This window comes from Lontra canadensis, unplaced genomic scaffold (assembly GCF_010015895.1).
Source record: "Lontra canadensis isolate GAN:19392208 unplaced genomic scaffold, GSC_riverotter_1.0 scaffold74, whole genome shotgun sequence".
Taxonomy (NCBI): Eukaryota; Metazoa; Chordata; class Mammalia; order Carnivora; family Mustelidae; genus Lontra; species Lontra canadensis.
Window position 1 is genome coordinate 2,021,383 of NW_022631068.1, and position 20,181 is coordinate 2,041,563.

Below are 20,181 nucleotides of genomic sequence, written 5' to 3' on the forward strand. Positions count from 1 at the left end.
CGAAGAGGCGGGAGCGTGCGGTCAGCGGAGGTACAGAGAAAAACCGCGGGCGGGGGGCTGGAGAGACAGGTTTGTGTGTTGCGTGCATTCAGCAGGCGGAGCCTCGAGCGCCGAGACCCGGCTGGGTAAGGCCAGAGGCCGGAGGTGGGTGCGGATCAGCGCGGCGGGAGGCTGGAGCGGGTGCTGAGAGAGGGCTCAGGGCTTCGGCTGCCCTACCCTGCAGTGAGAATGGCGGGGGGAACCGCACAGCGGGCGGCACCGACGAGGGGTGGGTGCTTCCAGTTGCAGCCCGAGGCGTGGGGTCCCTTTTCCCACTCCACTTGCCTCAAGGCACCCAAGCTTTCTTTAGGGTAGATGAAGGTGGTAGGCTCATGGCGGGGAGCAGGCGTAGGTGAGTGCAGGACCGAGACCCCGTCAGGGTCCAGCCTCGCCTTGGCAGGTCGCTGGGCGAGGGAGGCGCCCACTAAGAAGTGGGGTGTACCCACCAGTTCCCTGCAGATGCACATCGCCCCTGGCGCAGTCAAGCGAAACTAGGCCGGCCAATCCTGCTCTTCTGCGTGTCTGTTAACCCTACAAACCTTGACACTTAGAGAAAGTTCGTGTCAGCTGTGGTATTGTTTTCCCTTAAGTGAGAAATCGCTGTAAGATGAGCTCTTTCTGTTTCGGAGGTAGTACTTCCACTTCCTTGTTGCACTTACTAAATGGTAACTCTGTGAATAAATGTAGTTATTGTTGTGGTCGGTGCTGGCAAGGGGTCTTGGTTGGCAATTATTTTACAATATCCAGATTTTTTTTTTTTTTAAGATTTTATTTGTTTGTCAGAGAGCCCAAGCAGGGGAAGCAGAAGGCAGAGGGAGAGGGAGAAGCAGGATCCCCGCTGAGCAGAGAGTTGGACACAGGGACGTAGGGATCCATCCTGGGACTCTGGGATCGGGACCTGAGTAGAAGGCAGTCGCTTAACGGACTGAGCGACCCAGGCGTCCCACAATATCCAGATGTTTTATAATATCGAGACAGAGACAGGAGCAGGGAGAGAGGGAGAGAGAAAGAGGGAGAAAATATGAACATGACCCTTGAATCATTATTCTGAATTCTGGGAGATGGAACCTCTTGAGTGTCCACTAAACTCTTAAATTGGATAATGTACACGTACACAATTGAATAAGTAAGTGCTCCCATCTAAGTCTTTTATTGAAGCTATTAAATCCATGGATGAATATGAACATCAAACCACCTATTATTATCTTGGCTAAAAAGGGGGGAAGGGGAAAGAAGGAGGATAAAAGCAAATATTTCTTTTTTTTTTTTTTTTTTTGAGATTTTATTTATTTATTTGAGAGAGAGAGAGTGAGCAGGAGTAGGGGTTGGTAGGCAGAGGGAGGGGGAGAAACAGGCTCTCCCCTGAGCAGGGATGGCTGTGTGAGACTGGATCCCAGGACACTGGGATCATGACCTAAGCTGAAGGTATCTGCTTAACCAACTGAGCCACCCAGGTACCCCTTAAATGCAAATATTTCTGATAGTCAATTCTGTCTGAAGGAGATTCTGGACTTTGTCTAAAGAACTGGAAAAAAAAAGTGCTGAGACCGTTGCTTTAAGGAATTTATTAAAAGTACTATGGTTAAAAAAAGTAGCATGGTTAATAGATTTGGATCTGATATGCAAATATTTCTGATAGTTTTGTTTGAAGGAGATTCCAGACTTGTCCTGTAAGAATTGAAAGAATTGAGGAGACATTTGCTTTAAGGAATTTGTTCAAAATAGTATGACTAGAGGTATAATAGATCTGGATCCTATAACCTGTAGCTCCTTTCATGATTTATTTAAATTTTTGTTTCTTACGGCCTTCTCTGGTGAATTCTGTTGAATAGTCAGGCAATATCCAGATTCTTGCATCTTGTTCCTTATAGAAATTACCTCAGGATTCAACTTCATTGAAGCTGAATGCGGGTTCTTGTTTCATAAAACTCGACCAGCAAGTTCAACAAATGCTGAGCAAACAAATGTCTCAACAAATGTTCCTCAGTAAATGGGGCCCCAAAATTTTAAAAATGGATATTTAAAATGAGAAATCTCAAATACCTTTACTCTTGTGATTGGGGTAGACATGGAAACTACTGTTTCTCATCTAGTTCTCTAAACTTTCCATGATCCGGTCTAACTTTCTAGTGAAAGATTCATTTCTGCCTCCTGGTGGTTACTAGTGCTGTTCTCTTCCAGCAATCTTAATATACCCACCTTGCCATGGCTGAAATCCCTGCTCTGTTCACCTTAATCTGCTAATCGGTACTTACTGTTCAACTTTTGCCAAACTGGTCTGTGCCCTGTAAATACCAGTTGAAATGAAATGCACAATGAAAACAATGAAGGTACCTTTCAAACCTCTAGCTGTTCATCATGGTTGTTAATATAGACTACAGTAACATGATCAGTACCAGTGTCTTTTTGCTTGGAGTTATGTTGTGTATCTCTATAGATAAATCCGATTAATTTTGTTATTTAGAATAACATTTAAGTTGCTTTCCACTTTCTAAGGCCTTTTTGATGAATGAGCAAAATACGCTTTTAAGTATTGGGTAGCTGGAGGAATCAAGTATAGGATTTTAAAGTGCATTGAAAGTAATCCTTAAGTAGATAAACTTTTAAGTATTGTGAGTAATTGAGTTGACTGTATTTGGTATGATAGATGATTAACTTTTTCTAAATATCTGAAGGTCTGGAAAGGGGAAATTTGTTATTTTTATGTTGGATATGTGCAATTAGCTTATAGACTTTAAAAAACAGGCTCCTAACATTTCAAATGACTTATTTAAGGAAAAAAATCTCAATCATTTATTGATTTTCAATCCAAAGTTAAAAAAAAAACCATGAAATGGTGAAAATTATTCTTGATTAGAATTTGATGACCAGATTCCAATCCTGTCTCTGTCAAATAGTTTTGGCCGCGTTAGTTAGCTTCCTTATGCTTTATAACCTTTTGTAAAAGTTGGGTCTGAACCACACCTTACCTCTGAGATCATTTCTGGTCCCAGAATTCTGTGTTAAAAATTTTAAAGCAACCTAGTGAAAATTGAGATAGCAGTTGCGTGCTTTTGTTTTTGGCAGAGCTTTAAAAAATTTTTTTTCAATTTTTTTTTTTAATTTGGCAGAGCTTTTTGGCATATTTTAGTTATCCAAAGTACAGTATATATGCATAATGGAGACATTGTAATTTTACTAAATTTGTTTATTGGTGATACAGATGAGAAACAGTATCTGCTTTCATTAAGTAAGCCTATTACCAAGGATACTGTAACCAATTAAGATTGGGGGGGGAAGGCAATATGATGGTGTCCTTTTCTACAGATATGAGCCTCAGAGACATTAATATCTATACTAATGTCTTGATACATGGAAGGGTTGGAGTCCAGCTAAGCTGGTTATACATTTAATGCTTTTATTTTGAATCTCGCTTTCCTGTGGATGCTTATTTAATTTTTTTTTTAATTAAGTAATCTCTGTGCTCTAGGTGGGGCTCGAACTCACAACCCCAAGATAAAGAGTTGCATGCTCTACTGACTAAACCAGCCAGGCACCCCAGTATCTATACTAATGTCTCAATACTCGGAAGGGTTAGAGTCCTGCTCAGCTGGTCATACATCTGATACTTTACTTTGAATCTTGCTTTCCTGTAGATTCTCTTTTTTTTTTTTTTTTAAGATTTTATTTATTTATTTGTCAGAGAGAATGAACACAGGCAGACAGAGTGGCAGGCAGAGGGAGAAGCAGGCTCCCCGCCGAGCAAGGAGCCCGATGTGGGACTCGATCCCAGGACGCTGGGATCATGACCTGAGCCGAAGGCAGCCGCTTAACCAACTGAGCCACCCAGGCGTCCCTGGATTCTCATTTTTAAAGGGAAGAATGGAGTTGGGTATCAGGGTTCTGATCTCTCTCATCACTGATGCCACTGAGAAACTCAGAAGCCGTTTATTTTTCTCCACCCCACTCCCTTTCACTGTTAGAATTAAGACATTGACAGCAAGAGGAAGCAACCAAGGTTTCCTGGCTAAGGGCAGTGACTTGGAGAGAGAAACCTGGGACTCTTGGTTTATTTATTTATTTATTTATTTTTAAAGATTTTATTTATTTATTTGACACAGAGAGAGAGAAATCACAAGTAGGCAGAGAGGCAGGCAGAGAGAGAGGGGGAAGCAAGCTCTCCGATGAGCAGAGAGCCCGATGTGGGACTAGATCCCAGGACACTGAGATCAGGACCCGAGCTGAAGGCTGAGGTTTAACCCACTGAGCCACCCAGGCACCCAGGAACTCTTGTTTTAATCCCATGGAGGAAGAGATTGTATTCCTCTTTTGTTGGTTGTATTCTTTTCATTGGCCTGTAGCTGCATCAGGACTTTGGCTATGGCAATGCTCAGGGGAGAGTTCTAATGCAGCCTTTCCAAAAATGACATTTAAAGGTTATATGTCAAACTGGTATATTGCTTTTTAGGTTCTATAACTTTGTGTGTTTACAGAACAGATTTTTATTACTTTATATAGCTGTTTCATTTCAAGACATGAAGGGCTTTAATATTTACTGAGCGTTTATGATTGCCATGCATTGTGCTAATTGCCATATATTCATTCTTACTTTCAGCCAATCAAAAACTTAGGAAGAAGTATTAGTTCAGTTTATAGGTAGGAAAATTGAGAACCAGAGAGGCAAACAGCTTGCCAGTAAATGGGAGTGATAAGGATTCAATCTGTTGTTTATTTTTGACTATGCTGTGTTAATAAAAGTCCACATGCCTTTTTGACATACAATGTGTATGATCACTCTCCTGCTTAGATGATTTTATTTTTAATATACCATAAAAAGAAATATATGTGTTCTTAAAATCTGAAGATATTTTATTTGCTTATTTTCTTTGTAAACTGCTTAGAAATAATTCCTTTTGTTCACCAGTGAGTTTGCACATGAGCCAACTGCCTTGTATTTGACAATTGGATTTCAAAAAAGAAAATCTGAGCTATTTTGCTTTATTACTGATCTCTGTGACTGAGACTCGGGCCAAGATTAATTTTTTAAAGTGATGGTAAGAGTAAAGAAAGATTCTAGTTAAGGATTTTCAGAGAAATTTCAGTTAAGGATCTAATAAGAAAACTTACCCTGTATCTTGAAGTCTCGTTGCTGAGGAAAATAAGCTTTTAGTCTGAATTCTTATTTACAAGGGGAGAGGTACAGTAAAGCCAGCATCGTAAACCAAAATCTTTGTTTATTGTGGTCTTTGATTCTGTTTAATATTTCTGTCTTCCCTCTCCCCTGGATTTTGATATAATTTAGTCTCCTTCCACATAATAAAAATTTGGTACTTTTACTATTTACAGGATGTGACAAATATATATACTATCATATGCTGTTACCACTATAATAAGGCCAAAATTTATGTTTATATTTAATCTGGTTTTATCTCTTTTTTTTTTTTATATTTAGAACTTGCTGAGTCAGATTTTAGTGAAAAAGCATTGACCTAGGAGTCAAGACCCACCTCTTCACTAATGTGATATTGTGCAAGTCATCTTACTTCTCTGCATCTCAGTTGCCTGATCTGTAAAAAAGGAGATAAAAATTCTTTACCTATCTGAAGGTAAGTGATTAGTTAAGAAAGCAAAAAATAAATACAGATGTAATGGTGGCTTAAACATACAATGTTTATTTTCTTATGTAAAATAATTCTTTTTTAAAAAAGATTTTATTTATTTATTTGAGAATGAGAGAGAAAGTGGGGAAGAGAGGGTGAGGGGCAGAAGGGGAAGCAGACTCCCCACTGAGCAGGGAGCCCACTGTGGGGCTCAGTCCTGGGACTCTAGGATCATGACCTGAGCAGGAGGCAGAGGCTTGACCAACTGAGCCACCCAGGTGTCCCTCATGTAAAATAATTCTTGAATTATGTTGTCTGGGTCAGGTATAGTAGCTTCATAAAGTTATCAGGGACTTAAACTTTTCCCAGTTCCTTGTTCTGCCATCTCTAAGGTTTGGCACTGGTCCTTGTAGTCCAAGATAGCTGCCAGAATTCTAATCATCACAGCCAGGTTCCAGGCAGCAAGGCAAAGACAAAGATGCTTCCTTTTCCTTTAAAGAGACTTCCCAAACCAAAACTCAGGTTACCAGGGAAGTAGGAAATGTAGCTGGATGTTGAGCTACCCTGAATAAAACTGGGCTTTTGTTACTGAGGAGGAAGGGAGGATCTGGATATTGACAGGCAAATAGGAGTCTCTGCCATACTCTTTTTCTCTTTCATCTTTGAGATCTGTAAGCTATGATAACCACTCATAGGAACTTCGGTAATTGCCACAGAAGAGCTTTGTCTGATCATTGTCTTCAAAATGAATAACTTTAATAAATTGTGTTTCTTTTTTTACTTTTATCCTGTGATTCATTATAGAAGCTTTCCTGTCTTATTGAGTATTTGTTCTGGTTATTACTTGTATTTTTATTATTGAAATATAATTGATAATGTTATTAGTTGCAAGTATATAATATATTGATTGATCAGTTGTACACATTACCCAGTGCTCACTCCAATAAGTGTACTTACCGTCTATCACCATACAAAATTACACTGTTACTGACTATATTCCCTGTGCTGCAATTTTCATCACTATGATTATTTATTTTACAACTAGAAGTTTCTATCTCCTAATTTCTTTCACCTATTTTACCCATCCTTCCACTTCCGTTCCATTTGGCAACCACTAGTTTGTTCTCTGGATTTATGGATCTGTTTTTGTTTGTGTTTTAGATTCCACATATAAGTGAAATCATGCGGGATATGACTTTCTTCACCTGATTTATTTCACTTAGCATAATACCCTTTAGGTATATCCATGTTGTTGGAAATAACAAGATTTTGTTCTTTTTTTATGGCTGAGTAACATTCCAGGATATATACCACATTTCCTTTATCCATTCACCTATTAATGGACACTGAGGCTGCTTCCATGTATTCACTGTTATAAATAATGCTGCAATAAACAGGGGTGCATGTATTTTTTCAGATTAGTGTTTTTATTTTCTTTGAGTAAATACCCAGCAATGGAAGTACTGGGTCATGTGGTATTTCATTTTTAATTTTTTTAATTTAATATTTTGAAGAAACTTCATGCTGTTTTTCTAGCAATTGTACCAATTTACATTCCCACCAACAGTGCACAAGAGATCCCTTTTCTCTACATTTTGGTCAGCACTTGTTGTTTCTTAATTTACTGATACTAGCTATTCTGACAGATGTGAGGAGATATCTCAGTATGGTTTTGATTTTTATTTCCCTGGTGATGAATGATGTTGAGCATCTTTTCAGTTGTCTGTTGGCCATCTGTCTGTCTGTCTTTGGAAAAATATCTGTTCAAGTCCTGTGCCCTTTTTAAAATCAGATTTGTTTTTTTACTCTCAAGTTTTATGAGTTCTTTATATATTTTGGTATTAACTTCTTATTAGATACGTGATTTGCAAATATCTTCTTCCATTCAGTAGATTGCCTTTTTATTTTGTTGACGGATTCCTTTATTGTGCAAAAGCTTTTTAATTTGATGTAGTACAAAATAGTTTACTTTTGCTTTTTTTTTCCCTTGCCAAAAGAGACATATCTAGAAAAGTATTGCTACGGGTGATGTCAAAGAGAAGTGTGCCTGTTTTTTTTTTTTTTCCCCTAGGAATTTTTATGGTTTTAGATGTCCCATATAGATCTTTAATCCATTTCGAATTTATTTTGTCTGTGCCATAAGAAAATGTTCTAGTTTCATTCATTTGCATGTAGCTGTCCAGTTTTACCAAGCCATGAGGAGACTATCTTTTCCCCCATTGTATATTCATGTCTCCTTTGTTGCAGATTAGGTGGTTTTTGTTTTTTTTGTTTTTGTTTATTTTTTTTTTAAAGAGGGAGAGAGAGAGAGAGAGTGTGTGCAAGTGGGGGTTAGGGGCAGAGAGAGAGAGACAATCTTTTTTTTTTTTTTTAAATATTTATTTATTTATTTATTTGAGAGAGAGAGAGAGAGAGAGAGAATGCATGCATATAAGCAGGGGAGGAGAAGAGAGAGAGGGAGAGAGAGAGAGAGAGATCTCAAACAGATTCCCCACCAAGTGGGGAGCCTGACATAGGACTCGATTCAGGGCTTGATCTTACAACCCTGAGATCATGTCCTGAGCCTAAACTGAGAGTTGGCTTCTCAACCACCTGAACCACACAGGCACCCCAGAGAGAGAGAGAGTCTTAAGCAGCCTCCACACTCAGCACAAGCCTGACCCAAGGCTCAGTCTCACAACCCTGAGATCATGACCTGAGCCAAATCAAGAGTTAGACACTTAACTGACTGAGCCACCCAGGCACCCCTGTTGTAGATTAATTGCATAAGCATGGGTTTATTTCTGGGCTCTGTATTCTTTTTTTTTTTTTTTCTTTTTTTAAAAGATTTTATTTGTTTGAGAGAGAGAGAGAGGCAGCATGAACAGCAGGAAGGGGCAGAGAGAGAGGGAGAAGCAGACTTCCTGCTGAGCAGGGAGCCCAATGAGGGGCTTGATCCCAGAACCGTGAGATAATTACCTGAGTTGAAGGCACGTGCTTAACTGACTGAGCTACCTAGGCACCCCTGGGCTCTGTATTCTGTTCTATTGATCTCTGTGTCTGTTTTTGTGCCAATACCATACTGTTTTGATTACTATAGCTTTGTACTATAGTGTAAAAATCTGGGATTGTGATACTTCCAGTTTTGTTCAAGATTTCTTTGGTGAGTGCCTGGGTGGCTCAGTTGGTTAAGCATCTGACTCTTGATTTCAGCTCAAGTCATGATCTCAGTGTCCCGTAATCAGCCCTGCATGAGGCTCTGCACTCAGCGTGGAGACTGCTTCGGATTCTCCCTCTCCTTCTACCCTTCTTCCTGCTTGTGCTCTTTCTCTATCTCTTTCTAAAATTTAAAAAAAAAAAAATCGCTTTGGCTATTTAGGGTCTTTTTTAGGTTTATACAAATTTTAACATTATGTTCCAGTTTTGTGAAAAGTACTATTGGTATTTTAATATGGATTGCATTGAATCTGTAAATTGCTTTGAGTAGTATGGACATTTTAACAATATTAATTCTTCCAATCCATAAGCATGGTGTATCTTTTCATTTGTGTTGTCTTCAGTTTCTTTCATCGATATCTTCTTACAGTTTTCAGAGTTCCAGTTTACCTCCTTAGGTAAATATATTTCTAGGTATTTTATTCTTTTTAATGCAGCTGTAAATTTTTTTAAAAAATTTCTCTTTCTGCTTCTTTATTCTTAGTGTATGGAAACAACAAATTCCTGTATATTAATTTTGTATCCTGCAGCTTTACTGAATTCATTAATTAGTTATAATAGTTTTTTGGTGGAGTCTTTAAAGTTTTCTCTATATAGTGCCATGTTACCTGCAAATAGAGAGTTTTACTTCTTCTTTACCAATTTGGATGTCTTTGTTTCTTTTTTTATCTGATTGCTATGCTTTGAATTTCTACTACTTTGTTGACTAAAAGTAGCAAGAGTGAACATCCTTTGTCTTGTTCCTGATCTTAGAGGAAAAGCTTTCAGTTTTTCACCATTGAGTATGATGTTAGCTGGGGCTTGTTATATATGGCCTTTATTATATTGAGGTATGTTCCCCCTAAACCTATTTGGTTGAGATTTTTTTATCATGAATGGATGTTGAATTTTGTCAAATGCTTGTTCTTTTGTATCTATTGAGATGATTGTATGGTTTTTATCCTTAATTTTTTCTTAATATGGTATATTGTGTTGATTGATTTGCATATATTAAACCATCCTTGTATCCCTGGAATAAACCCCATTTGGTAGTGGTGAATGATCCTTTAAATGTATGGTTGAATTTGATTTGCTAATATTTGTTGAGAATTTTTGCATCTATGTTCATTAGGAATATTGGTCTGTAGTTTTCTTTTTTTGGAGTGTGTTTGTCTGGTTTTGGTATCAGGGTAATGCTGGTCTAATAGAATGAATTTCAAAGTTTTCCTTTCTCTCTCTTTTTTTTTTTTTTTTTAAAGATTGATTTATTTACTTTAGAGAAAGAGAATAGTGGTGGCGGGGAGAGGGATAGAGAGAATCTCAAGCAGACTCCCCACTGAGTGCAGAGCCCAACATGGGGCTTGATCTCACAACCCTGAAATCAAGAGTTGGATGCTTAACCAACTGAACCACCCAGGCCCCTGCTTCCTCTTCTATTTTTTAATAATAGGTATTAACTCTTTAAATGTTTGTTGAATTTATCTGTGAAACTTTCTGGTCCTGGACTTTTGTTTGTTAGGAATTCTTTGATTCAACTTCTAGTTCTAGTTACTAATAATCCGTCTGTTCAGGTTTTTTTTTTTAAAGATTCGTTTATTTATTTGTGAGAGAGAGAGAGAGAGTGTGTGTATGTGTATGTGTGTGTGTGCATACATGAGTGGGAGGAGGGGCAGAGGGAAATGGAGAGAATCCCCCTGTTGAGCATGGAGCCCAATGTGGGGATCCATCCTAGGCCCCTGAGATCAGACCTGAGCCAAAATCAAGAGTTGAATGCTTAACTGACTGAGCCACCCAGGCACCCTGGTCTGTTCAGATTTTTTATTGCTTCCTGATTCAGTTTTGGAAGACTATGTTTCTAGGACTTTATCCATTTCTTCTAGGTTGTCCAGTTTGTTGGCATATAATTTTTCATCTAGTCTTATAATCTTTTATATTACTGTTGTGTTGCTTATTACTTCTCTTCTTTCAATTTTTATCTCATTTATTTGAGTCCTCCCTCTTTTCCCTCCCTCCCTCCCTCCCTCCCTCTCTCTCTCTCTCTCCCCCCCTCTCTCCCTCTCTCTTCCTGTCTTTCTTTCCTTCCTCCTTTCCTTTCCTTTCTTTTCTTTTCTTTTCTTTTCCTTTCCTTTCCTTTCCTCCCTCCCTCTCTCCTTTCTTCTTTCTTTCTTTTGGTTTATTAATTTGTTAATCTCACCTGCAATCCTTGTGGTGTCTATTTCATTTATTTCTGCTCTGATTTTTATTATTTCCTTGCTTCTCCTAACTTTGGGCTTTGCTTTTCTTTTTCTAATTCCTTTAGAAGTCTGGTTAGTTTTTAAAATTTCTCATAAATTTATGAGAATTTCTGTTTCTTGTACAATTTATGGATGTGTTAAAAAGAGCTAATATTAATTGAGCCATTTGCCTTATACAAGGTACTAAAAAGACAGAGATAAGTTATCCTAATGGTATCATCAAGAAGTAAATTTATGTTCAAAGTATAATCCATTTCAAGGTACATTTAATTTCAATATTGTCACATGAGTCACACTTTTGCCTTTCTTTTTATTATTTTTTTTAAGATTTTATTTCTTATTTGACAGAGATAGATTACAAGTAGGCAGAGAGGCAGGCAGAGAGAGAGGGGAAAGCAGGCTCCCCGCTGAGCAGAGAGCCGATTTGGGGCTCCATCCCAGGACCCTGAGATCATGACCTGAGCTGAAGTCAGAGGCTCAACCCACTGAGCCACCCAAGTGCCCCGGATCCAACAATTAATTCTATGTATTACTCAGTGTTCATCAATATAAGTGTACTCTTAATCCTCTTCACCTATTTTACCCATCCTCCCACCCACCTCCCCTCTGGCAACCACCATTTTATTCTCTATAGTGAAGGATCTTTTGGGGTTTGTCTCTTTTTTCTTTGTTTCTTTGCTTTTTTTCTTAAATTCCACATATGGGTGGAATCATAGAGCTATTTGTCTTTCTCTGGGTGACTTATTTCACTTAGCATTATACCCTCTACGTTTATCCATGTTGTTGCAAATGGCAAGATTTCATTCTTTCTATAGCTGAATAATATTCCATTCTGTGTATATTCCATGGTGTATATATCTCACATCTTTATCCATTCATCCATGGATGGACAGCTGGGTGGCTTCCATATCTTAGCTGTTATAAATAATACTGCAGTAAACATAAGGGTGCATGCATCTTTTTGAATTAGTGTTTTCATGTTCTTTGGATAGATACCCAGCAGTGGAATTATAGGATCATATGGTAATTCTGTTTTTAATTTTTTTGAGAAACCACTATACTGTTATCCACAGGGCCTATACCAGCTTGTATTCCCACCAACAGAGCATGAGGGTTCCTTTTTCTACACATCCTTGCCAACACTTGTTATTCCTTTGTTTTTTATTTTAGCCAATCTGACAGACATGAGGTGATACCTCATTGTTTTGATTTGCATTTCCCTGATGATCAGTGATATTGAGCATCTTTTCATGTGTCTGTTGGCCATTTCTATATCTTCTTTGGAAAAATATCTGCTGAGGTCCTCTGCCTGTTTTTTAATCGGGTGATGATGATGATGATGATTTTGGTCTTGAGTTGTGAAAGTTTTTATATATTTTGGGTATTAACTCCTCATTGGATATGTCATTTGCAAATACCTTCTCCTATTCAGTAGATTGTCCTTTTATTTTGTTGATGGGTTCCTTCCCTCTGTGACAGCATTTTACGTTGGTATAGTCCCTGTTAGGTCTCCAATAATGGGTCCATGATTAAAGGAGCGAGACTGATACAAAGCAAAGGTCAAGCAAAGCTTTATTTCACGCCAAGCATCAAGAAGCAAACCAAACATTCGGGGCGGGCCTCTTACAGAGAGGGCGAACCCGCTCTGCTTCACAGACTAGCTTTTAAGGGCAAAGGCCATGTGGTTGGGCCTGGCCACGCACAGGTGGCCTATGAAATTGTAACACGCAGAGAAAGCTGCGCAGTCAGGCTAAGTGGCCAATTGAATTACAATTTGCCCTAGTAGATATTTGAACCAGCCTATCACCTTGGTCAGAATTGTAGCCCAAAAGGTGCCCAAAGGGCGGGGCCCATACTCCTTGGTAACTAGGGAGACAGTAGGCACGATTTACTGAATGGATGTCTCCACCTGACCCAACTCATCCCTGCATTCGGGCTGTTATCTCCACCTGACCTGACCCACCCTTGTATTTGGGCTTTGTTACCTGGGACTGGTTTCCTGGACTTGCTTTTAAGTAAGTTCCCCTGGGGGGGGAGGGCGGCAGGGTCAATTTAAGTTTTACTGCATAAACAACAAAATGGCAGTTCAACCGGGGTGGGGCCACTCTGGCTGAATAGGCCCTTCAGTCCCAATAGTTTATTTTTGCTTTTGTTTCCATTGCCCAAGGAGACTATGTAGGAAGATGTTTTTATAACTGATGTCAAAGAGATTACTGCTTTTGTTTTCTTCTAGAAATTTTATGCTCTTCAATTTTTAGCTCTTCAATCCAAAGGTTCCCCTTTCTCTGCATCTTCACCAACACCTGTTATTTCTTGTGTTGTTAATTTTAGTCATCCTGACAATGAGATGGCCCTGATTTGTATTTCCCTGATGCCGAATGATGTTGAGCATCTTTTCATGTGTCTATTTGAATGGATGTCTTTTTTGAAAAAGTGTCTGTTCATGTCTTCTGCCCATTTCTTAACTGGATTGTTTTTTGGGTGTTCAGTTTGATAAATTCTTTGTAGATTTTGGATACTAACCCTTTATCAGATATGGTTTTTTTTTTTCCCTTTATCAGATATGTTGTTTGCAAATATCTCCTCCCAGTTCATAGGCTGCCTTTTAGTTTTGTTGATTGTTTCCTTTGCTGTGCTTTTTTTCCCTTTGCTTTTTATCTTGATGAAGTCCCAGTAGTTTGTTTTCACTTTTGTTTTCCCTTGCCTGTGGTGATTGTCTAGTAAGAAGTTGCCTTGGCTAGGTCAAAGAGATTTCTGCTTGTGTTCTCCTCTAGGATTTTAATGGCTTCCTGTCTCACATTTAGGTCTTTCAACCATTTTGAATTTATTTTTGTGTATGGTATAAGAAAGGGTCCCGTTTCATTCTTCTGTGTGTTGCTGTCCAGTTTTCCCAACACCATTTGTCTTTTTTCCATTGGGTAGTCTCTCCTGCTTTGTTGAAGATTTGTTGACCATTTAGATGTGGGTCCATTTCTGGTTTCTCTATTCTGTTCCATTGATTTATGTGTTTGTTTTTGTGCCCTTACCATACTCTCTTGATGACTACAGCTTTGTAATGTAACTTGAAATCTGGAATCCTGATGCCTCAGGTTTTGTTTTCCTTTTTCAGAATTGCTTTGGCTGTTTGGGGTCTTTTGTGGTTCCACACAAATTTTAAGATTGTTTGTTCTAGCTCTGTGAAAAATGTTAGTGGTATTTTGATGGGGATTGCATTAATTGTGTACATTGCTTTGGGTAGTATCAAATTGTAAATGTGTATTTGATAGGCTACCTTCTACAGTAGATTGGGAGGCCAACAAGCTTGGGGGCCATGTCTTGTTTTTACCTTTGTATCCAACATATCTGGTACATAGAAGATACTTCATAAATAGTTGTTAAATTAATAAATGCATACAATAGATTGAAGAAAATACACTTCAGTTTAAAATAAAGAAGAATAAAAGAGGACTGTTGAAAGAGGGAGAAAAAGGTAGATGAAGGAGGAATAGAGAAACAAGAAGAAACAAGCTACTCTCAGTTTTCTGTACTCTTCACCCCTCTTACCCATGTGACTGTTTTTTTTAACTATTAACAGCATATCTGTCCCTGCAATCAAAACAGGAAATTATCTGACACGCATGTGTGTGTGCACGCACACACACGCGCGCGCGTGAGCACACTCAATACCCCCCCCCAAGTAAACTTAATTTGAATAACTACTGGTGTGAATCAATAATTAAAAAATCTACCTCCAGGGGTACCTGGGTGGCTTAGTCGTTGGGTGTCTGCCTTCTGCTGGGGTCATGATCCCAGGGTCCTGGGATCAAGCCCTGCAGGAAGCCTGCTTCTCCCTTTCCCACTCCCCCTGCTTGTGTTCCCTCTGTCGCTGTCTCTCTATGTCAAATAAATAAATAAAAAATCTTAAAAAAAAATCCACCTCTGTGTGAATGGGAATTTTGGTTTTTTAGAGACTGGAGAAGAGAGATAAATTCCTTTTAGGACTTGGAAATTTAGGGAAACTATTTTTTATCTACTGAATGATAGAAGAGGTTTCAGAACTGTGCTTTGTATTTTTGCCTGAGGCTCTGATGCCCTTGGGTGCAGTGCTTTCCATGCAGTCTTGAGATCACCACCGGATTCAGAATTTTAGATCATTTGACTTAGAGCATAAATTATCTACCTATCCTGATTAGGTCAGCCTACTGTTTCAGCATGGCTCCACCCAGGGTCTTCTTTGAATCTCTTTTCTTCTTATGGAAGAAGGAGGTGATAAAGGAAGCCATTCTTACCACATATTGAAAGAAAAGTAGGTTAGCTTCCCCATCTTCCCATTGCCAGCTCCTTTATACTTGTCTCTCCTTATTCTGTATGGATGTTTGCATACAATCAGGTTTATGAAAATCTGTAAAGATATATCTGACCCATTTGACACTGTCTTGCTACTTAAAGACATTTTTGTGTCATTACTTTTCACCTTGATGTGCGAGAACATCTTCCACTTCTTTTGTTATGATAGCAGTTAATATTCTTGAGCCCGTATTAAGAAGTAAATGCTTTAACAGGGAGAAAAAAAAAAAAAGATGAACAGACTCTTAAATGTAGAGAACAAACTAGTGGTTACCAGAGGGGAGGTGGGTGGGTTGGGGGGAGGTGAGTGAAATGGGTAAAGAGGATTAAAAGTACACTTATCATGATGAGCACTGAGTAATACTGAGAAGTGTTGAATCACTATATTCTATTGAAACTAATATAACATGGTATGTTAATTATACTGGCTTAAAAAAATAATTTTTAAAAAAGAAGTAAATGTTGTTTTTTTTTTTTAAGATTTTATTTATTTATTTGACAGACAGAGATCACAAGTAGGCAGAGAGGCAGACAGAGAGAGGGGAGGAAGCAGGCTCCCTGCTGAGCAGAGAGCCCGATGTGGGACTCGATCCCAGGACCCTGAGCTGAGGCTTAACCCACTGAGCCACCCAGGAGCCCCAAAAAAGAAGTAAATGTTTTAATTAACTTTATGTTTCAGTAAGTTAGTTGTCTTAATTACTTCTGGAATAAATACTAAAAGATTAGAAATTATTAGAAGAAAAACGTATTTTTTAAATCTTCCACTAATAAAAAACAAATAAAAAAGGGCAAGAAAGGAGAAGAAATAAATATTAAAGGGGCAGAATAAATAGAAAATCTGAAAGAAGTTGGTAAATTTAAGACGCAAGATTAAGGGGCGCGTGGGTGGCTCAGTGGGTTAATGCTCTGCCTTCGGCTCAGGTCTTGGTCTCGGGGTCCTGGGATCCAGTCCCCACATCAGGCTCTCTGCTCAGCAGGGAGCCTGCTTCTCCCTCTCTCTCTTCCCTCTCTCTCTCTGCCTGCCTCTCTGTCTACTTGTGATCTCTCTCTCTGTCAAATAAATAAAATCTTAAAAAAAAACCCAAGATTAAAACCCTAAGACTTCATTGATATTGAGACATATTAGTACATACCATATAGAAAAAAAATGCTGGCAATTAAACTATGACACTATGCTTTGTCATTTACAACTTCATGTTATGTTCATGAAAGCGTATTTTTAGATTCACATAGACAAGAGAAAATTTTCCCACATCACTTTGGGCATACATAATGAAATTGGTTGAAGTATTTCTAAGACTTTTGCACATTCATAGTCTGATTCTTTTGAAACACTCTTGATTCAGACTTGTCAACATCTGTGTTTTTCTGCACATTGTTCTTCCTTGTGCTATGGAGACTGAGGGTGATTTTCTTCTGCGAAATTTTTCAAGCCCCTTTGCTTGGAATTTCTTCTAAGCCTCTGATTCTCATTCGGCAAGCTTTGATACCAGTGCTTTCTTGAAGGTGACAATGGAAAGTTTTCAGATATATCTTTTTTCCTTGACCACTTCTTCAGTGGTTTGTTGACTGAATCACTGAGGATTGCAGTGGTCTAGACATGGCATCAAGAATAATATCAGGTTGTGTTACTTTTCAATCATCCTGTTCTTTAAATATTCAAATATGTGGCCTCACAGTATATCAAAAACTAGACAAATACACTTAGCAGCTTATGGAGGGCTCTTGGACATTCAAACCAGATTTAGCCAGCCTTTCTTTAGCTCAGCCATCACCCCACTCCCACCCTTTTATGCAGACAATAACATTTTGGGAGAAATTATTTTGTAGTTTAAAATTTAATATGGCACCAACTTTCAGCCATAAGTGTCTATGCCCAGTGTTCCAGTGATATGCTACTCTCTAACCCATTCTCAGGCTATCAGTTTTGTTAGCACCTTTTACATTGGTGTATCCTTTCCAAGGATATAAAAGAGCATCAGAAGGTTGCCAGCATTTCCTATTGACTCACTCAGCTTTGTTTTTTCCTCAAATTTCATGGAAGTTAGGTAGCTTCTGTTCAGTATGAGTAGCAGGTTTTTGACAAATTGACATTTGTCTTAACCGTGCATGAATTTATCAAATCAGCCTCATATTCCATGTAATTAAAAAAAAATTCTTGGAGGATTGTTAGGTCCTTTTATCTTCATTTACATTGTTTGGCTACTCAAGGGTAACCTTATTGCATCTCAGTAACAAAGTATAACAGAGTTTTTCTGCTTGTGGTGTCTTACTGTCTAAAGTCAGGTAAAGCATTTTGTTCTTTATAAAAAACTTAAGTTGCTGTTATTCCTTTAGCATCAAATATTTGCTTCCCTAATATCAGCTGCTTCATTTCTATGTTTACACAATAACTTTGTTTTCATGCCAAATCACAATTTATTCCTTTCGAAGACATTTAAAGTGGTGATTAATTTGTGAAATACCAACAATGGAAAAACTCAGTCCTAAGAAACGGGAGTGAGAATAGCTATGATAATTTCATGCACATACAATAAAGATTATGTTGCTATTGCACTTGGTGAATCATAATTTTAATATTCCATTAAATGAAAAGCACTCTTTGATTTCTGATATGTTAAACTTAGGAAATTGTGCATTTTGGAATTGCTTAAATACATTATCAGTAATTTGATTAAATATAAGTGGAGAAAATACTCCAGATAGAAGACAGAGATCATTAAGCTAGATTAAAAGTGTGTGTATCTCCATACACTAATCAAAAGGAAATGTGTTGTAATGAGCACTGGGTATTATATAAGGTTGATGAATCACTGAACTCTACCTCTGAAACTAATAATATACTATAGGTTAGTTAATTGAATTTAAGTTTAAAAAAAAAACAATGTTAAGCAGAAAAAAAAATAGAGCTTAATTTGAAATAAAAAAAAAAAATGAGAACGAGTTTAGCTATATTACTCTCAAGTAGAGTAGACCTTAAGGCAAATGGATAAAGAGGACAGGTATAAAAGATGTATAAAAGATTAAATCTACCAAAAAGCCAGAAAATCTTAAATTTGTGTACATTTAATAACATTGCCTCAAAATTTTAAATAAAATTGACAGAATTTTAAGGAAAACAGATAAGTTCAAAATCATACGATAAGATTTTTACTTACTTTCTAGTAATGATAGATTAAGCAGACAAAAATTATTGACTATAAGTAGGGGTGCCTGAGTGGCTCAGTGGGTTAAAGCCTCTGCCTTTGGCTCAGGTCATGATCCCAGGGTCCTGGGATTGAGCCCCACATCGGGCTCTCTGTTCAGCAGGGAGCCTGCTTCCCCCCCTCTCTCTGCCTGCCTCTTTGCCTACTTGTGATCTCTCTGTCAAATAAATAAATGAAATCTTAAAAAAATATATATAAATATTGGAGAGGCACCTGGGTGGTTCAGTTGGTTAAGAGTCTAACTCTTGATCTCAGCCCAGGTCTTGATCTCAGGGTCATGAGTTCAAGCCCAACATTGGGCTCCATGCCCACTTAAAAAAAAAAAAAAAAAAAAAGTATAAAAATTGGATAATTATGAAAAGTGAATGGCTAGTTTATACTTCCATACTTCTCTATAGGTTAATGATGGTTTATAAATTGTATTTGTTCTTTTTCTTATGTTCATATTTTTATAGTCTCAGATTTTTTGCTGTTTTTCATTACTGTTTTAAAAATTGAAATTTGAGGGGCTCCTGGGTGCCTCAGTGGGTTGAAGCCTCTGTCTTCGGCTCAGGTCATGGTCACAGGGTCCTGGGATCGAGCCCTGCATCGGGCTCTCTGCTCTGTGGGGAGCCTGCTTCCTCCCCCCCACCCTCTCTCTCTCTCTCTCTCCCTCCCTGCCTCTCTGCCTACTTGTGATCTCTGTCTGTCAAATAAATAAATAAAATCCTTAAAAAAATTGAAATTTGATTCATTATCATAAAATTCACACTTTTAAAGTGTACAATTTTTAGTATATTGACAAGATTGTACAACCATCACTATTGTCTAATTTTAGAACATTTTTATAACCCCAAAAAGGAAAGTCATGCCCATTAGCAGTCATTTCTCGTTTCCCGCCTCTGCCCACTAGTAGTCCTAATCAACCATTAATCTGCTTTTTTCCTCTGTGGATTTGCTTATTCTGGACTTTAGATATAAATAGAATCATATAGTATGTGTCCTTTTGCATCTGGTTATATTTGTTCGTAATTAGTTCTGTTGTATTTGATTTGGAAACAAGTTTCTCCTTGAACTTTTAGTCTTTTATCCTCTAAAATTATCAAAAATTTAAACTTTTGGTTTGAAATGGCAGTCCACAATTCATTATCTCCTTCCTGCAAAAGTAAAAATGAGTCCAGCTTGAGTGAAATACAAGTCTGGCAATCTCTAAACCTGAACTTGAGGAGGAACTTTCTTCTCCCGTAGCCAGGTGTAAGCTTGATCGGGGGGACCTGGGATCCAAAGAGTGAAATGTTTCTGGCTTTACCTCATTTTTATTGCATGTAGATAGGAAGTTTCTTTGGTAGTTAATTTTTTATTCCTTGTATCCCAACACCCAGATCTTCTTCTTGCTTTACAGATATAATTTTAAACTGGATGAATAAGCAATATTTAGTTTAAAGGCACTTATAAATCATATAACTTAATCATTTCATACAGTTGGTGTGAGTGCAAGCAATTTTATTAGCATTTTTTTTTTCTTTTAATTTGAGAAGAGCCCAAGCACAAGAGAGCAGGAGGTTTGGCAGGGGGGAGGATGGAAGGGGCAGAAGGAGAGGGACAAGCAGACTCCCTGCTGAGCAGGGAGCTTGACTCTGGGCT

The 20,181-nt window shown here is 38.1% G+C and overlaps 1 protein-coding gene across 3 annotated transcripts in view; it reads left to right on the top strand.

Annotated features, from left to right (window-relative positions):
• The first annotated feature begins 14 nt into the window (after positions 1-14).
• NUCB2 (nucleobindin 2) overlaps positions 15-20,181 on the top strand; it is a 47,665-nt gene continuing 27,498 nt past the window's right edge. Inside the window, exons 1-3 of one of the 3 annotated variants that reach the window (XM_032881134.1) lie at positions 38-144; positions 2,221-2,369; positions 5,471-5,624. The gene's annotated coding sequence lies outside the window, so the exon portion shown is untranslated. Of the gene's footprint in view, positions 145-2,220; positions 2,370-5,470; positions 5,625-20,181 lie in introns of all 3 variants that reach the window. The other 2 variants (XM_032881135.1, XM_032881133.1) reach the window with 2 other exon arrangements.